Raw genomic sequence first — 19,583 nt, 5'->3', positions numbered from 1 at the left:
TCGCACATCTTTGGTGTTCAATCAGTGGTAGATATTATAGCCATGGTAACTATACACAAACAAAAGAATGGTCTGGCATAACAGTGCATACTTTTGTTATTAATAGCAAATAAACAGGATTTAAAAAGAGAGGGAGAACAAAGATAAAAGTAGGGAACAAAGGTGAGCTCAAAACAATGCGGGGAAAAATTCAAACAAACAAAAAGGGAAGTAGAATAATGAAAATAATCTACCCAAATCCTATGTAGGATTCATATCACTAGATACCCTTCCTAGTCCAGTAACCAATGACACAAAAGCACTTGTCTTGCACAATCTCTTCTATAATTACAAAGTTTTGACAGAATTATACAAGATACAGTTTCAAAAAAATCCACCCACTTTGATGTGGGAACATTCATTTTATTATTTAGAACAAAGGTTATGATCAGTGAGAAGTGGCACACGAATTCTAAAAAGGAAATAGCAAACAATATAGAAATAACATATCTGGTAGAGTTTACCTGGGTTGTAAGTAGAAGAGAGAGAGCAAATTCTAAAATTCAGAACGGATAGAATTTAAGGGGCCACAAATGTTACCACATATATAGCAAACTACATATTAATAAATTCAGTACTTTAAAAATTGAAATTATGGACAAGCATTATAAAAAGGAAAATTAATTTTATCAGAAAAATTGTAGACTTCAATTTTAAAATCTCTTCATCTTCACAGGCACAATGCCCTGATTATCCTATAAACATGTGGATTTGGGGCCTATGTAATTGAAATGTTGAAATAATTACTATGGGCTTACATAAAGGCTAGGAGGCTGGGGTCCCACACACAGCTATCATTGTGATAAAACAGTATTCTTGTATTCATAAAGGGATAATTCACTTCCCTTTATGGAATATGTGCTTCCACTTTCAGAAATATGAATTATCTGAACAAGCAACACAACAGATCTTGAGCAGAACTCCTGTCCAGAATTAATCGCCATCACTTTCTATAATTTGAAATTCATCATTTTGCATTTTAAGGGCCTTTTAGTTCAAGAGTTTCTCATTAAAAGACAAATCCCTCTTGAAGGGGAAATCCTTATCATTATCAACTAATACTCTAGATCAAGTTATTTAACAGCTAGCTACGAATAAAACCCGAGGAGCATGGGATAGGCACCTGGAAACAAGAAAAAATGGTGAGGGGTCAGCTATAAGGAAAAGAAAAAGGAGGAACAGAGGGAAAAAGCATAAAGGAGTCCTGGTTAGATTATAATTTCTCTGGTCAGGCTTTGGGGCCCACATAAATTTGGAACCATTTTCCTGCACATAGCTAGACATCATCAGAATTTAAAGCACCAAATCTACTCTGGTTATAAAGATCCTAAATGTTAACCTGGGTCAACAGGGTAGAGAAGGCTAGCAGGACAAAATTGGGAAAAAAGCAAGACAATAGAAATCATTTGTTTCTCTGAAGTTCCATCAGGTTTCCTGAAACTGTATTGAATCCTTAGGAACCCACTTTTTCCAGAACCGTCCTGCAGAAAGGCCACTGGAAAGGAAAAGCAGCCAAGAAACAGAACCAAATCCTTTGAGTCCCAGGAAATTCAAGCTCAGTTTCCTGAAATTTATTTGAATTTGAGTTTGTAATTAGTATCTGTCTATACCAGGAGATATTGTCTAAGTGTGGTTAACTTTAATAATATTAAAGTAAAATTAAACATTTAAGGGATTTCCTATTGTGATGTTGAAGAACAAAAAAATCAATAGGACACTGAAAGCTACTACAGTAAGACCACTCGTATAGTGGAAAGGACAGGGTTTTTAGAATCAGGCAGAACTTTGTTAGGATCTTGGCTCTTTTTCAAAACTTTGTATCCATTTCTTAACTTCTTTTAGCCTCAATTTCCTCATTTATATATGAAAAAATAATAATATTTGATTTACAAATATATGAGGATAGAGATAGTGCATAAAAAGCACTTAGTAGATAATAATACCTGGCAATACAAAAATACTTGGTAAGATTTACAACACTTAGTAAATTTTAGCTGTGATTAGTATTAACGAAAATACTAGGATATAGCATTGACCAAAGCATGAGGTGTTAAAAACATTATACAACTTGATTACTTTCACATTTGGCCCCACCTTGATTCTCAGACTTCTGAGTGAAAAATAAGAAAAAAGTAAACCCACAGGTCAAGATGTTTAGGACAATCTAATAGCTACAAATGGTAAAATGCTGTGAATGTAGGATTAGTTTTCTAGAGTATATTCGAGTGTAGAAAAGAAGATTTTGTACTTTGTCATTGCAAACACCCTCGCACAACAATCTAATGAAGGCTTAAATGTGGCTCTTTTAAGATTTAATGTGCCGAGGCTCTTTGTTATCTTTTGAATCTCACACGTCTCTAGTACATGTTGACCTTTGTGGTATATTTGAACTTAGGAGCTGAATCATCTAAAATGAGTAATGCACTGCTTTATTACCCAAAATGATCTTGGGTACGTGACCAGTAAGCTGAGGTAAATTGTTTATTCCATCTAGAATACAGGGAGGCATCGGGATATGTTATTTACACGTCTAAAAACTAGTTGTAATTATTATAGTTATATTTTACTATATGTTTTTATCTGGAATTTTGCCTCAGAGAAGCTTAGGTATTATTACCATCTACACACTTTTCTTTCTAGTAGATCTCATTAAACTTCCTAGAATTGATTCACATAGGAGATATCTAAATCTTCTCTTTCTGGGTCCTAAAAAAAATAGATATCCACATGGCATATAACAAAAAATGAGATAAATAATGTAAAGTGCCTGTCAGAGAGCTTGACATATTACAAATTTCAATAATTGATAGCTCCTGTTGCCTTTATTGCTAAACAAAATAACTGAAAATTGCCAAACCAAAGTTTCATCTTGTCCTTCTTCCACCTTTACAAAGCTGTATTAAATTAACACCTAATACATTTTTTTCACTTTCTGTCCTCATTTCAAATATGGGACATGCAATTTTATTTATAAGAAATCAACGGCTATTTTGAAGATTTAAAATGCCATATAAAACTCTGAACTTATCATCATTATTATAAATGATAAATTCTACTTTAAAAATCTTCTGTCATAGAGGAGCCCAAATTTGATTTGGATGTTTCGACTGTCCTTAACAATTCCACTTCCTATGGAATTGGTGTGATGAAAGAGTGAAGATAGGGAATATATAAAATGGAATCACTTTAATTAAGCTGCTAAAATTATTAACATTATTAAGGTTGAGGCATGAGGAAACAATTCTATTCTTATCCTAACTTGCTTGGGAACTTAAATTTTGAACTTTTCAATCTTGCGTCAATGCCTGGATATATATCAGTTCACTGTGTGTCAAAACCTAGACCTACACCAGACCTCCAGATAACCCTCTGATTACCCCCTAAAGGGCTCACATATCCAGACCATGTGATATCCGTCTAACATCCATTATCCAGAACACCAGACGTGACCAGACCACCTGGCACCCATCTTCTAGACCTCCTGTCATTCATCATCCAGACCACTTGACATCTGACTGATTAACTGTCCTGGATTAATCCTAGGGCTATGAATGCAGGACTGATAGCTCTCATAATGCACTTTCTACTCTAAGAACTGTTAGTTTTTCTTTCTTCTTTGGAACATTTTTGGGTTTTGCCTAGCTGTATTTCCATTGTATAAACCCTAAGACTTTTGATTAAATCTTTAACATTTATTTCTAGTTAAAGCCTCCAGACTCTGAATTTGTTGAGCAGATGGCATGCCTCTAAAGTTAAATCTATTCCCATGATTCAAAAGATGTCTTCAGGTTAAATGGCACAATATTTATGTTTAGAAAATATTTAAGTAGAAAAACCAGCAACAGTATACTGAAATGAAAAAAGGGTTGCAGGAAGGCAAAATTATAATCCTGGTGTCTTTTTGAGAAGACTAATGTTTACTGAAAGGGATGTGTTATTGAAAGAAGACATTAAAGTTGAAACAATTCACCCTTGTGCTCACAAACAATATTTACATTAGAAATGGATTCAAGCAATTGTCTGGAACAAACAGGATTTATGTGATGATATTAGAAAATAGCCTTATTCTTCTCCCTCCCCTGCTTATCAAATTAATTTTCTGGGGCCAGTTCCTTTCCTGACACTAAATGGAATCTCAAACAGGTCAACTTTCTGTTGCTTTTCAAAAAAAAAAAGAAAGCCCCCTGATAATGTTTAATCCCATTAAAAGATTCTGTTCTGGATTAATATATCCAATTCACTTTGAGGGTCAGGGGGTGGTAGATGAGGGGGTAAACAGGATCAAATATATGGTGATGGAAGGAGAATTGACTCTGGATGGTGAACAAACTGTGTGATATATAGATTAGGGTTTTCAAGCAGGAATTCCTGCCTGTTCTTAGGAAATCTATTTGCTTTCCTGTTCCCGAATCCCAGGAAAAGTTGGTCAGCAAATCAGGAAAACGGCTCCTTGAACCCAGGTGGTTGGTAGTATCAGCCATCACTTTGTGGAAATGATTCCTCATGGAGAACAGAAAACAGTTTATATCTTGGGATTCGAGAACGGGAAAGTGAAAAAAGATCCTGAGAACGGGCAGGAATTCCTTCCTGGAAACCCTAATATAGATGATGCATTACAGAATTGTACACTTGAAACCTATGTAATTTTACTAACCATTGTCATCCCAATAAATTTTAATTTAAAAAAAGAATTTTATTTAAATTAAAGCTTCTTTCCTCCCACTACAACATATCTAAAGCCTACTATTGGAAGAGTCCATGTTGTTTATCTCTATTTTCTTTCCCAGATTCTCCCAACCTTCCCCACCCCAACATATCCATCTCTTCCCCCACAACTAAACACGCTGCTTCTGTCTCCTCCAGAGGTGAAACTTGTAAGGGAGGACTTAATGAAGCAGGAAATGTCATCCTTGCCTCTTTTGGCAAGGACAGATATTTAAAACTGACTCTCATCGCCACTTTTGTGAGTCTTTGGAGATCCCACCTTTCATTCACAATTCTCTCACCTGCAGTGTCTTTGGTAAGGTAAATGCACCATTCCCCTCATCTGACTAGTCACACATAATTTCTCCTTCAAATTTAGAGATTCAACATATACTTTTATCCCTTTTCTACTGAGGTCTCAACACCGCTGCGTATAATCCAATCAGTCCATATCTAAAACAATCCAATATTAACTCCGGTGGTCTGACCCACCATTGACTGGGGTGCCAATACTTTTAAAATAGACCCTCTCTTCCTTCTGCCTCCTGGCAGGCAGATTTAAACACTGCCTTTTACCTTTTAGACTTCTTAAGCAAGAGTGAGACACCAGTCCCCTGTGTCTTCCGAATTGCAAAGGACAAATATAAAGCGCTCTGAGCAAATTTAAAGTCATGCTCACTAGGCTTGAGGTCAGGAGAAAGAACACCTCATCCTGCCCTGAAATTGAAAAAGATTGTAGGTACCTGCCACACTGCCATTACTAAAACCTTCTGTTATGCTAATCTGATTAAAACAGCAAGTCATGAGCAAAAAAATAGGCAAACAATTCATTGGTACAAAGCACAATAACTAGACCCAGTATAAATGAAAATATATAATATAAACACTTCAATAATAGCTCATCAGAAGAACTACAGCTTACTTAAAAAATGATCTTGATATAATAAGTAGATCATTATCTGGAAGGAAAATAGCCCTGGGTAATATCATGTTTGAAAATAAAAAGAGTAATGGATTAAAGATTTTAATATAGAAAATAAAAATACTTGAAAAAAATTTGGAAAATATCATTATGGTCAGGAAAAACTTCAAAAAGACCAAGAAACTATTATGGGGAAAAAAATTACAGTTAACTTCATAATACAAATTACACAAAGGCAAAAAGAAAAATACTGTAAATAAGGTTAAAAAATATATGGAGAAAATGTTTGAAATATGTATAAGAGGCAGGGGTTTACAGCTCTAATATAAAAAAAAACAAACCTACAAAATGATTAAAAAAAACAAACATAGGTATGAACTGGGGTTCATAAAAGAGGAAATGCAAATGGACAAAAAGATTTATAAAAAGTCTTTTATAAAAGATACTAACTCATTAATAGCCAGTGATATGCAATTCAAAACAATGCAAACTCTTATTTTTTTATATAATAAATTAACAAAATTTAAAGAGATTTATGATCTCCAACGGAATAGAGAAATGGTGGGTTTGTGAATTGCAGTACACTTTTCATTTTGTAATTTCACTTTTAGAAATCTATTCTATAGAAATGGACACATTCCTTTCTAAGGATATATAGACCAAGAACGATTTACATATACTTGCTGACCTAGAGGAAGGACCCTAGTACATGGTTCAATGAACACAGCAACAAGTCAAATCATGCATATAATGATGATCCTATTTATGTGGCTAAAAGCCAGGGGAGGAGATGTGTACATAAAAACAAATAATTACATATATTTGATATAATTTTTACATGAGCATAGAAAAATGTAAGAAGATATGCACCAAATTGACTTTTTCCTTTTACACTTTTGTGTTATTTGGCCTTTTAAAAAAACAACTCATTTTTGAGTTTTGAAAGAAAACTCCAAAGTGGTGTGTGTGTGTGTGTGTGTGTGTGTGTGTGTGTGTGTGTGATGTGCTAGGATTTTAGGAGAGGGAGGAAGGAATATGGACACCATAGGTCCTGATCAGAAACTTCGGCGATGATCTTGGAGGAACAGGATATACAAAGAGAGATTTTTCAGGCCATGGACAAAGAACAGAAACAATATTTTCTGATTTAGACTCATTTCCAATACTCCAAACGACTTGTAACTACATATTTGAAAACAAATCAAAGTATATACCCATGTGTTTGTTTGTGTTTGTGAAAAACCAACATTATTATTCTTATATGATACTGCATTACAAAGAATTGTCACTGTCAGGAAATTATAGACAAGTTAATTAGAAAACCTAACAGGGTCTTATGTTTGTAAATGAGTTTTAAACCTAGCTTATATTTTTTCCAAGCAAAAATGACCAAATTGCAACCCATAATAACCCAAATAAATGAATTTCTTTTACCTTAGTATTCACCACCATCTCCGCTCACTGCTGTTTCAATACTGTAAAATTAGCAGATTTTTAAAAAAAAAAAATTATATATTGAGTAACCAATATAAATAAAGCTCTGCACCCACGTAAGCTGGAGCTTCTTGTTCTCCAGGAAATCAGAGCTGCAAATAAAGGGATCTTTGTTTATATAAATTTTAATCCTCTGGTAAAGTTTCTTTGGCTCTGAGGGTTGCATAAAGCAGGTTATAGAAAAGATTAGTCACTTGGAACCAGAAGCTCCTCCTTGCTGGTTTAGTTTTTATGTGTGTGTGTGTGTGTGTGTGTGTGTGTGTGTGTGTGTGTGTGTGTTTAACAGTTAACCATTATGTGGCTGTGGCTTGTACTATAACATCATGTCAAAAGGCTACAGAAAAACTCCATTAATGAGTTAATGTTACTTAACTTGCTCAGCCTCAGTTTTATCAGTTATTTTTTCTTTTGTAAGACTTTAACAAGTCTATTTTAAAAATCAAAGAATTACTTACTAGTTTATTCATTTTGTAAACTAAAATGCTTAAGCACTGAGCCTGAGTTACATTGTCTGTGTAGCTGGATAACCTAAGAAAAGATGATACCAAACAGAAATAAACTTGGAAGCATAGAATTGCTGCAGACCGAAACATTCATTTCTATAGGGTGGCAGCAACATTTGGAGAGGGACCAACCTTTTGATACAGAAGGTTGACGTGACAAAACCACTGTTTACCAATTATTCTACCAGTAACTTTCTAGCTGGATTGGATAAGTGAAAAATTAGAGGACTTGTCAGGTACTAAGATGGTCATATCCAGGTAGAATATGGGATTGACTGGAAAGAATAGCTTCAATTGATATTTTAAAAGAGGAAACATGATACTAAGGGCATAGAATGCTTAAAAGGACACCCTGAACTCAGATCCACCCCTGGCTAGCTATGATCTCAGACAAATGCATTAGCCTCAGGTTTTTAATCTAAGCTATGGGATAATTACAGCACTTACTCTCAAGGAATTGCTGAAATTACTGTGCTTTCATTCAACAATTTTTTTCTGAGTGCCCTATTTCATGCCAAATACTATTCTACATGCTACGGGTATAATAATAAGCAAAACAGCCTAGTTTTCTGCCTCAAAGATTTTGTTTGTTCTGACTAAAGGAAAGGAAGAACATAAACAAGTCAACATACAAGATTAAGAGGGACCCCTTTCCCTTCAGGAGACCTATTTAATAAATATATTTTAAAAGCTGTGAAGGGTGTGTGTGTGTGTGTGTGTGTGTGTGTGTGTGTGTGTGTGTGTATGTGTGTGTGTAATAACCAAATCAGTTAGGACTTTTTCTCTAAAATATCTTCTCATGATAATACTTAGTAATTCTCAGATATTACTTGTACTGCTCCTCAGCCTCTGCGGGTGAGATTTTTTTCATTGTTTTCAACTGTTTACATTTGGAGAAGGAAGGACAAAAAAGTGTCCACCCATCCTGCTGCTCTGTGGACAGAATCTGGGAACTGCTTTAAAAGTGGGCAGGGGGTGGGCGTAGATTGTGGGGAAGAGGTGCTCTGATTCCTCCTATCAACTCATCCATAGCAGACATGGAAATTCCAACCTTTCATTTCTCTTAAGAAGCCCCAAGAGGAAGCTGTCTTCCCTGGGGGGGAAGGAAATAATCACGGTGTATTTGGAGATTGACAAGATTGGTGTAGTTGGAGCAGGGTGAACTATCTTCACTGAGGAGAGAAGAGGACACAATAAAGCTGGGGTGCTGAGCAGAGGCCAGATCACATACAGTGCTGTATGTGCAGCAAGGAATTAAGATTGTTTTCTACCAGCAATGGGATGCCATTAAAGGATGTGAGTAGGGAAATGACTTGATCAAGCTTGTGTTTTTAAAAGAATCAGTTTGGCTGCTATGTAGAGAAAGAGCTGGGCACAAGAAGCTAGAGTGGAGCCAGAAACCCTAAACTGTCTACTAAAGAAATAGTCCAGTTCCTTCTCTGTGAGATGAAAATCCATATCATGTTGTAGATACTGGTCCTATAAATTGCCAAATTAAAGCTCTAGGCAGGCATATGAATCAGGAGAGCAGGCTATGAAGCTGTTTTGGTCACCCTTTTAATGTGGGACTTGTTTGTGGCATTTCAGACAGAATGCCAAACTGCAAAAAAGTGCGCTTGCTATCCAGTCTGAAATGGATGGCAGAATAATGTGTCCAAAGATCCCCAAGGTATCCTAAATCAATTTCTGAATGCCTGGTAGAATAAAGTTTAGTTTTGTTTTCAAACAGCTTCAGACTTATAAGTACACAGATGGTGAAGGTGTAGAGAGTTTGTAGATAACCCTAGATAGGCATCTTGGGTTCTGAAAGCATTGCTAAGTCTTGATCCCGAAAGAAAACTGAGAAGCTTCCTTTAAACTCTTTTCACTGTTTGTTTTCCCTCAAATCCTCATCTCAAACTTGCAACTCTGGAGATAATAATAATTCCATTGTAAAGATTCCATAGTCTGGATCATAGCGTTCTGTTTCTTTTCACATTAGATGTGGCAACTGTTGGGGGATACCATTAACCTTAAGGTCTGGCCTAAATACTATCTTACCATGCTACCGTGTGTCCCCAAAAATAAGACCTAGCCGGACAATCAGCTCTAGTGCATCTTTTGGAGCAAAAATTAATATAAGACCCGGTCTTATTTTACTATAAGACTGGGTGTGATGTGATATGATATGATATGATATGATATGATATGATATGATATGATATGATATGATATGATACCGGCTCTTATATTAATTGTTGCTCCAAAAGATGCATTAGAGCTGATTGTCCGGCTAGGTCTTATTTTTGGGGAAACATGGTAGCAAGCATGTTGTATTGATATCCCCGCACCATAAGATAAAAGACTTATTATTGGATGGATAGTATAGAACAGGGTTCCACAAACTATGTTTTGGGGCCCCATCTGGGCCGCCCTTTATTTTTGTAATTAAAGTTTTATTGAAACATAGCCATTTAAATTTCACCTGTAACTGCTTTTGTCACTACAATGGCAGGTTTGAATAGTTGTGACAGCACCTTACAGCCCACAAAACCTAAAGTATTTACTATTTAGCCCTTTACAGAAAAAATTGCTAACCCCTGATTTAAAATAATGCTCCTGGAAGCAGTAGTGCCAGTTTGTGGTAATGTCAGCAGAGTTCTGGTAAAAATTGGGACTTATTGCTAAACAGATACCAATGTGAAGTATTGGAATGAATTCATGTGTGACAGGTGACCTGTTGTCATCCTTGCCTCTGAAAATAACTTTTGAGATCATGATTATGTCTCTGAGTTGTACTGTACAGAAGTACTTCCTTCAGAGGCTTCACACCCTGCTTATATCCCTCTGAACATCAAACACACTACACATATTCTCTCCTCTCAGCGAGCACTGATTAGTCAAGCATGGCCCCTCATAAATTTTTTCTGTGCCCTATTTTTAAAATGTGAATAGTGTCAAATATATGGTGATGGAAGGAGATTTGACTTTGGGTGATGAACACACAATGCAATATACGGATGAAATATAAATATACACTTGAAACCTATCTAATTTTTTTAACCAGTGTCACCCCAATACATTTAATAAATAAAATTAATTAATTAAAAAATATTTCCCATTAAAACAACTTAAAAAATGTGAAATGTAAGCCGTGTAGAAAATCTTTCATTCAGGAAAAATGTTTATTTTATGGACCTCAGGAACACAGAATTTGATTAATCATATTTCTTGGTTCACAGTGTGTTTTCATCATTGCCCTTGCCTGGTATGCTGTTATTTATATAACCTAGACACGTGTCGATAAACTACTTGTCTAACTATCTGGTTTCCCCCATTAATCCACCTCCTGTTTCATCTAGTCTGTAGTCACCATCAACCAGAATCTTGTGTTTATTTTGAAATTTTTACTCATCATTCCCTTGATTTCATTTTTACATAGTTTTACAATTATGGAGGGATGGAGAGAGAAAGGGAGAGAGAGAGAGAAAAGGAGAGAGAGAGAGAGAGAGAAAGAGAGAGGACATATGCATGCGTGTGTGTGTTTTAACTTTATAAAGAAAGTTTCAGGCTGTATATAATTTGAAGGGACTCAATTTTTTTGCTTATTGATATCATTAATTTTATTACATACTATATTTTTGTAGTTAACTTATTTTATTGGTGCATAAAAAACTCCATTGGATGAACGCACCACAGTTAGGTCATCTACTTTCCCTTCAATGAGCATGCTGGTTTGAGAGATAATACAAAATATATATTAGTCTCTGCCCTAGTTCCTGGCACAGAACTTCCCAAACCATTGTAGTTTCCTAAGTGATAAGAGCACTAGGAATATCTCTTGTTCTAATATTTGTCTTTGACACCTCCCCTTAAAGAGGGCTTCTAAAACCCTAATAAATTCAGAAGAGATAAGAGCACAAGGAGCATTTTTGTTCTATTGAGGTCACTCTGGATGTAGGTCCTCGATGGCTTCTGAATGGGGGGCTGGTCACCAGAAAGACCAAACCATAATTAAAAGCTTGGAATTTTCAGCCCTAATCTCTATCCTCCAGAGTGGACAGAGTTATAAAAATGGTATTAATAATTGATCATGCCTATGTGAGGAATCTTCCGTAAAATCCCAATAGTATGGGGGTCAGAGAGCTTCCAGGTTGGTGAACTCATCCATACCAGGAGGGTGACACACCCCAACTCCACCAGGAGAGAAGCTCTTGTGCTTAGGACACTCCCAGACCTCACCCTAGGTACCTCTTCATCTGGCTGTTCCTCTGTGTCTGTTAATAAACTGGTAAATGTAAGTTAAGTGTTTGCCTGAGTTCTGTGAGCTATTCTAGAAAATTAATAGAACCCAAGGAGAGGGTTGTTTGAAACTCCAATCTTAGCATCTGAAGTGGGGGCAGGGGACAGCCTTGTAGGACTTAACCTGTGGGATCTGATGCTGTCACTAAGTAGATAGTGTCAGAATTAAGTTGAATTATAGGAAACTCAACTGGTGTCACAGAGAATTGCTTGGTGTAAGAAAAAAAGAAAACATCTGGTATCAGAGGTATTGTGAGTGTGGTAGTATTGTGAAAGTAAAGGAAACAGAAAGAAAGACACAGGAGAAGAAAACTGGGTGGTTTTTCTTACACTGAAAGACTAGAATTTCTATCCTCCTTGTCTATTGACTCTTCTTTTATATATTTTTTTTGTCTTTTACTTCCTTGTTGAGGATTTCCTGGTCTTCTCTTTCATTACCTCATTCCTCAAGCTTTATCCATTCTACTATATTCATTATCCCAATTATTTTTTTATACATAATATTCCTTCTTTGTTCTTTTTATGGTTTATTATTCTTATTTCACATTGTTAATAATCATTCTTTACCTTTTTATTATATTTATTATAAAATTTTAAATTTCTGTTTTACCTGTTCTAATATTCTCTGTTTATATCTGTAACACAATCTGTTGTTTTCTTTTCAAGTGATTGTGCTCTCAGATGTCTTGTCATCTGAGCCTGGGAGCTCATTTTACCCCAGAGATATTGGCTCATCTGCCAGGAAAAGCGAGGTAGTAAGACCAAACCTCGTTTTCTATCAGCCACAGTCAAATCAGAGGTGGGAAATGATGTACCTCTGGATATAAAATCCCAGATTAAAAAAAACACAATAAATCATTTTTTCCTCCAAAATAATTCTTCAGGTCAGGTTTCTATTATTTATTACCCAGGTAAGAATAGCATTAGGAGGAGATATACTTTAGATTATAATTTCCTAAACCTCATAACAGAGCCAGCCTCACGGGTGTGTGATCTGTGCAGTCACACACAGCCTCATGCTCAGTGGGGCCCATACTTAGTTTCAACGTCTGCTTTTCCTCCTGAAATTTGAACAAAGAGCCCCAAACTGTCACTTTGCATAAAATGGCAATAACTGTATACTATCAACTACTATTTTCAATGTAAATGGATTAAGTGCTCCAATCAAAAGACAGCATGGCTAAATGAATAAGAAAACAAGACTCTTACATATTCTGCTTACAAGAGACTCACTTCACATAGAAAATCACATGCAAACTGAAAGTAAAGGGAAGGGGAAAAGATATTTCATTAAAATTGAGACAAAACAAACAAAAAAAGCTGAGGTAGCAATACTTATACCAGAGAAAATAGACTTTAAAACAAAGTCTGTAAAAAGAGACAAAGAAGGATTCAGTAATCTCATTTCTGAGTATTTATCCAAAGAAACCCAAAATGCTACTTCAAGGGGATGATAGCACTCATATGTCCACTGCAGCATTGTTTATTGTGGCCAAGATATGGAGGGAACCTGTGGTTCATCGATGGATGAATGGATAACAAGTAGGTAGTAATATATACAACGGAATGAATATTGTTAGACAATGGATGGGAATGGGTTCTTGCCATCTGTGGTGGCTTGGACGGATGTGGAGGGTATTGTGCTGAGTACAGTGTGTCAGACAGAGAAAGACAGATGCAATGTGATCTTGCGAGAAAATAAACAAACAAAACAGAAACAAACTCATAGATGAAGAGAACATTTTGATGATTGCCAGATGGGAGGGGGTTGTGGTGAGTGAAAAGGGGAAAGGGATTAAGAAGTACAAATGGGTTGTTTGTACTCAGTAGTCATGGGGATGTAGTGTATAGCATAAAGAATATAGTCAATAATATTGCAATTACGGATGGTGTGAGATGGGTACTAGATTTATCAGGGTGATAGATGGAAGGGGAGTTGAGGGGCAGGGTGAAAATTTCAGGGGTTTAAGAAGTACAAATTGGTAGTTACCAAATAGTCATGAGGATGTAAAATACAGTATGGGGAATATAGTCAATAATATTGTAAAAACTATGTATACCGTGTTTATGTATACCGAAAATAAGACCTAGCCAGATAATCAGCTCTAATGCGTCTTTTGGAGCAAAAATTAATATAAGACCCGGTCTTATTTTACTGTAAGACTGGGTATGATATATGATATGATATGATATGATATGATATGATATGATATGATATGATATGATATGATATAATATGATATGATACCGGGTCTTATATTAATTGTTGTTCCAAAAGATGCATTAGAGCTGATTGTCTGGCTAGGTCTTATTTTTGGGGAAACATGGTAGTAAGCATGTTGTATTGATATCCCCGCATCATAAGATAAAAGACTTATTATTGGATGGATAGTATAGAACAGGGTTCCACAAACTATGTTTTGTAGCCCCATCTGGGCCGCCCCTTATTTTTGTAATTAAAGTTTTATTGAAACATAGCCATTTAAACTTCACCTGTAACTGCTTGTGTCACTACAATGGCAAGTTTGAATAGTTGTGACAGCACCTTACAGCATGCAAAACCTAAAGTATTTACTATTTAGCCCTTTACAGAAAAAAATTGCTAACCCCTGATTTAGAATAATGCTTCTGGAAGCAGTAGTGCCAGTTTGTGGTGATATCAGCAGAGTTCTGGTAAAAATTGGGACTTACTGCTAAACAGATACCAATGTGAAGTATTGGAATGAATTCATGTGTGACAGGTGACCTGTTGTCATCCTTGCCTCTGAAAATAACTTTTGAGATCATGGTTATATCTCTGAGTTGTACTGTATAGAAGTTTCCTTCAGAGGCTGCACACCCTGCTTATATCCCTCTGAACATCAAACACATTACACATGTTCGCCTCATTCCATTGCACATGATCTCTCCTCTCAGCGAGCACTGATTAGTCAAGCATGGCCCCTCATAAATTTTTTCTGTGCCCTATTTTTAAAATGTGAATAGTATCAAATATATGGTGACGGAAGGAGATTTGACTTTGGGTGATGAACACACAATGCAATATACGGATGATATATAAATATACACTTGAAACCTATCTAATTTTTTTAACCAGTGTCACCCCAATACATTTAATAAATAAAATTAATTAATTAAAAAATATTTCCCATTAAAACAACTGAAAAAATGTGAAATGTAAGCTGTTTAGAAAATCTTTCATTCAGGAAAAATGTTTATTTTATGGACCTCAGGAACACAGAATTTGATTAATCATATTTCTTGGTTCACAGTGTGTTTTCATCATTGCCCTTGCCTGGTATGCTGTTATTTATATAACCTAGAAACGTGTCGATAAACTACTTGTCTAACTATCTGGTTTCCCCCATTAATCCACCTCCTGTTTCATCTAGTCTGTAGTCACCATCAACCAGAATCTTGTGTTTATTTTGAAATTTTTACTCATCATTCCCTTGATTTCATTTTTACATAGTTTTACAATTATGGAGGGATGGAGAGAGAAAGGGAGAGAGAGAGAGAGAGAGAGAGAGAGAGAGAAAGAGAGAAGACATATGTATGCGTGTGTGTGTTTTAACTTTATAAAGAAAGTTTCAGGCTGTATATAATTTGAAGGGACTCAATTTTTTTGCTTATTGATATCATTAATTTTATTACATACTATATTTTTGTAGTTAACTTATTTTATTGGTGCATAAAAAACTCCATTGGATGAACGCACCACAGTTAGGTCATCTACTTTCTCTTCAATGAGCATGCGGGTTTGAGAGATAATACAAAATATATATTAGTCTCTGCCCTAGTTCCTGGCACAGAACTTCCCAAACCATTGTAGTTTCCTAAGTGATAAGAGCACTAGGAATATCTCTTGTTCTAATATTTGTCTTTGACACCTCCCCTTAAAGAGGGCTTCTAAAACCCTAATAAATTCAGAAGAGATAAGAGCACAAGGAGCATTTTTGTTCTATTGAGGTCACTCTGGATGTAGGTCCTCGATGGCTTCTGAATGGGGGGCTGGTCACCAGAAAGACCAAACCATAATTAAAAGCTTGGAATTTTCAGCCCTAATCTCTATCCTCCAGAGTGGACAGAGTTATAAAAATGGTATTAATAATTGATCATGCCTATGTGAGGAATCTTCCGTAAAATCCCAATAGTATGGGGGTCAGAGAGCTTCCAGGTTGGTGAACTCATCCATACCAGGAGGGTGACACACCCCAACTCCACCAGGAGAGAAGCTCTTGTGCTTAGGACACTCCCAGACCTCACCCTAGGTACCTCTTCATCTGGCTGTTCCTCTGTGTCTGTTAATAAACTGGTAAATGTAAGTTAAGTGTTTGCCTGAGTTCTGTGAGCTATTCTAGAAAATTAATAGAACCCAAGGAGAGGGTTATTTGAAACTCCAATCTTAGCATCTGAAGTGGGGGCAGGGGACAGCCTTGTAGGACTTAACCTGTGGGATCTGATGCTGTCACTAGGTAGATAGTGTCAGAATTAAGTTGAATTATAGGAAACTCAACTGGTGTCACAGAGAATTGCTTGCTGTAAGAAAAAAAGAAAACATCTGGTATCAGAGGTATTGTGAGTGTGGTAGTATTGTGAAAGTAAAGGAAACACACAGAAAGAAAGACACAGGAGAAGAAAACTGGGTGGTTTTTCTTACACTGAAAGACTAGAATTTCTATCCTCCTTGTCTATTGACTCTTCTTTTATATTTTTTTTTTGTCTTTTACTTCCTTGTTGAGGATTTCCTGGTCTTCTCTTTCATTACCTCATTCCTCAAGCTTTATCCATTCTACTATATTCATTATCCCAATTATTTTTTTATACATAATATTCCTTCTTTGTTCTTTTTATGGTTTATTATTCTTATTTCACATTGTTAATAATCATTCTTTACCTTTTTATTATATTTATTATAAAATTTTAAATTTCTGTTTTACCTGTTCTAATATTCTCTGTTTATATCTGTAACACAATCTGTTGTTTTCTTTTCAAGTGATTGTGCTCTCAGATGTCTTGTCATCTGAGCCTGGGAGCTCATTTTACCCCAGAGATATTGGCTCATCTGCCAGGAAAAGCGAGGTAGTAAGACCAAACCTCGTTTTCTATCAGCCACAGTCAAATCAGAGGTGGGAAATGATGTACCTCTGGATATAAAATCCCAGATTAAAAAAAACACAATAAATCATTTTTTCCTCCAAAATAATTCTTCAGGTCAGGTTTCTATTATTTATTACCCAGGTAAGAATAGCATGAGGAGGAGATATACTTTAGATTATAATTTCCTAAACCTCATAACAGAGCCAGCCTCACGGGTGTGTGATCTGTGCAGTCACACACAGCCTCATGCTCAGTGGGGCCCATACTTAGTTTCAACGTCTGCTTTTCCTCCTGAAATTTGAACAAAGAGCCCCAAACTGTCACTTTGCATAAAATGGCAATAACTGTATACTATCAACTACTATTTTCAATGTAAATGGATTAAATGCTCCAATCAAAAGACAGCATGGCTAAATGAATAAGAAAACAAGACTCTTACATATTCTGCTTACAAGAGACTCACTTCACATAGAAAATCACATGCAAACTGAAAGTAAAGGGAAGGGAAAAGATATTTCATTAAAATTGAGACAAAACAAACAAAAAAAGCTGAGGTAGCAATACTTATACCAGAGAAAATAGACTTTAAAACAAAGTCTGTAAAAAGAGACAAAGAAGGATTCAGTAATCTCATTTCTGAGTATTTATCCAAAGAAACCCAAAATGCTACTTCAAGGGGATGATAGCACTCATATGTCCACTGCAGCATTGTTTATTGTGGCCAAGATATGGAGGGAACCTGTGGTTCATCGATGGATGAATGGATAACAAGTAGGTAGTAATATATACAACGGAATGAATATTGTCAGACAATGGATGGGAATGGGTTCTTGCCATCTGTGGTGGCTTGGACGGATGTGGAGGGTATTGTGCTGAGTACAGTGTGTCAGACAGAGAAAGACAGATGCAATGTGATCTTGCGAGAAAATAAACAAACAAAACAGAAACAAACTCATAGATGAAGAGAACATTTTGATGATTGCCAGATGGGAGGGGGTTGTGGTGAGTGAAAAGGGGAAAGGGATTAAGAAGTACAAATGGGTTGTTTGTACTCAGTAGTCATGGGGATGTAGTGTATAGCATAAAGAATATAGTCAATAATATTGCAATTACGGATGGTGTGAGATGGGTACTAGATTTATCAGGGTGATAGATGGAAGGGGAGTTGAGGGGCAGGGTGAAAATTTCAGGGGTTTAAGAAGTACAAATTGGTAGTTACCAAATAGTCATGAGGATGTAAAATACAGTATGGGGAATATAGTCAATAATATTGTAAAAACTATGTATACCGTGTTTATGTATACCGAAAATAAGACCTAGCCAGATAATCAGCTCTAATGCGTCTTTTGGAGCAAAAATTAATATAAGACCAGGTATTATATTATATTATATTATATCATATTATATATTTTATAGTAAAATAAGACCGGGTCTTATATTAATTTTTGCTCTAAAAGATGCATTAGAGCTGATTGTCCGGCTAGATCTTATTTTCGGGGAAACAGGGTAGCATCAAATGGGTAGGTATTAGACTTATTGCGGGATCACTTCATAAATTATATAAATGTCTAACCACTATGCTGTACACCTGTAACTAATATAAAATAATATTGAATATCAAGTATAATTTTTTTAAAAATCATGGTGACATAAGGTACAGCATAGAAAATATAGTCAATAATATTATAATAACAGTGTCAGATGGGTAACAGTCTTATTGGGGTAACACTTTGTGAGGTATGCTATACACATCTAATCACTATGTTGTTTTGTACATCTGGAACTAATAAAAAATAAATAAATAAAATTGTAAACAGCATACCTCCATATGTACACGTATTATTGATCCCATTTTTCTTGTTCTGTGTTCCACACACTCAGCACTTTGTAACATGCAACCCTATTTATTTATTGTGTGTATTTCCCTGGTAAGACAGAAATTTTTGTTTGTTTTATTCACTGTTATATCCCAAGTGCCTGGAATAATATCTGGTACATAGCAGGTGCTCAGTAAATATTTGTTGAATGAATAAATAAGTGCAAATGTAACAATTTAAAGACTTTCAGATGACATTAAAATGGTCATACTGATTTGCATTACATAAATGTCCTTCTTTTAATTCATTTTATTATATTGTTCATTATAAAAGTAAAACATGCTTAATGAGCATGGTTAGCTAATTTTGATTAATACAAAGTTTTGTGAAATGAATATATTCAGACTTAGAAATTTAACACATTAAATCATTAAATAGAATCCATGATGACTGGGACAAAAACAAAGCCATTGCCTTAGAAATAGTTATATTTATACAACTATTTGATATATCAGTTAGATCTAAATATAAATATGAGGTCTGACAATTAAGTTCCTAAACTCATTGCAACAATCTTGCTAATCTTTTTTGATATCAGATGGATTATTCATTATGGATTTGCACCAACTGGACTAATAGTTAACTAAGTTTACTATTTGAAAGTATTGAAAGGGCTGCATGAAAAAGTTAGACGACCTGAACTTTTCACCAACAATTCATGGC

General features: G+C 35.5%; 1 protein-coding gene across 6 annotated transcripts in view; it reads right to left on the bottom strand.

The window, feature by feature from the left end:
* SLCO1A2 (solute carrier organic anion transporter family member 1A2) overlaps window positions 1-7,254 on the bottom strand; it is a 64,404-nt gene extending 57,150 nt beyond the window's left edge. For 4 of the 6 annotated variants that reach the window (XM_019738203.2, XM_074325944.1, XM_074325942.1 and 1 more), the window contains exon 1: window positions 7,100-7,254. The gene's annotated coding sequence lies outside the window, so the exon portion shown is untranslated. The remainder of the gene's footprint in view (window positions 1-7,099) is intronic. The other 2 variants (XM_074325943.1, XM_074325947.1) reach the window with 1 other exon arrangement.
* Between the last annotated feature and the right edge of the window lie 12,329 nt (window positions 7,255-19,583).

The sequence above is a fragment of the Rhinolophus sinicus genome, linkage group LG02 (genome assembly GCF_036562045.2).
Source record: "Rhinolophus sinicus isolate RSC01 linkage group LG02, ASM3656204v1, whole genome shotgun sequence".
Taxonomy (NCBI): domain Eukaryota; kingdom Metazoa; phylum Chordata; class Mammalia; order Chiroptera; family Rhinolophidae; genus Rhinolophus; species Rhinolophus sinicus.
This window is presented reverse-complemented; position numbering and strand designations above follow the sequence as displayed.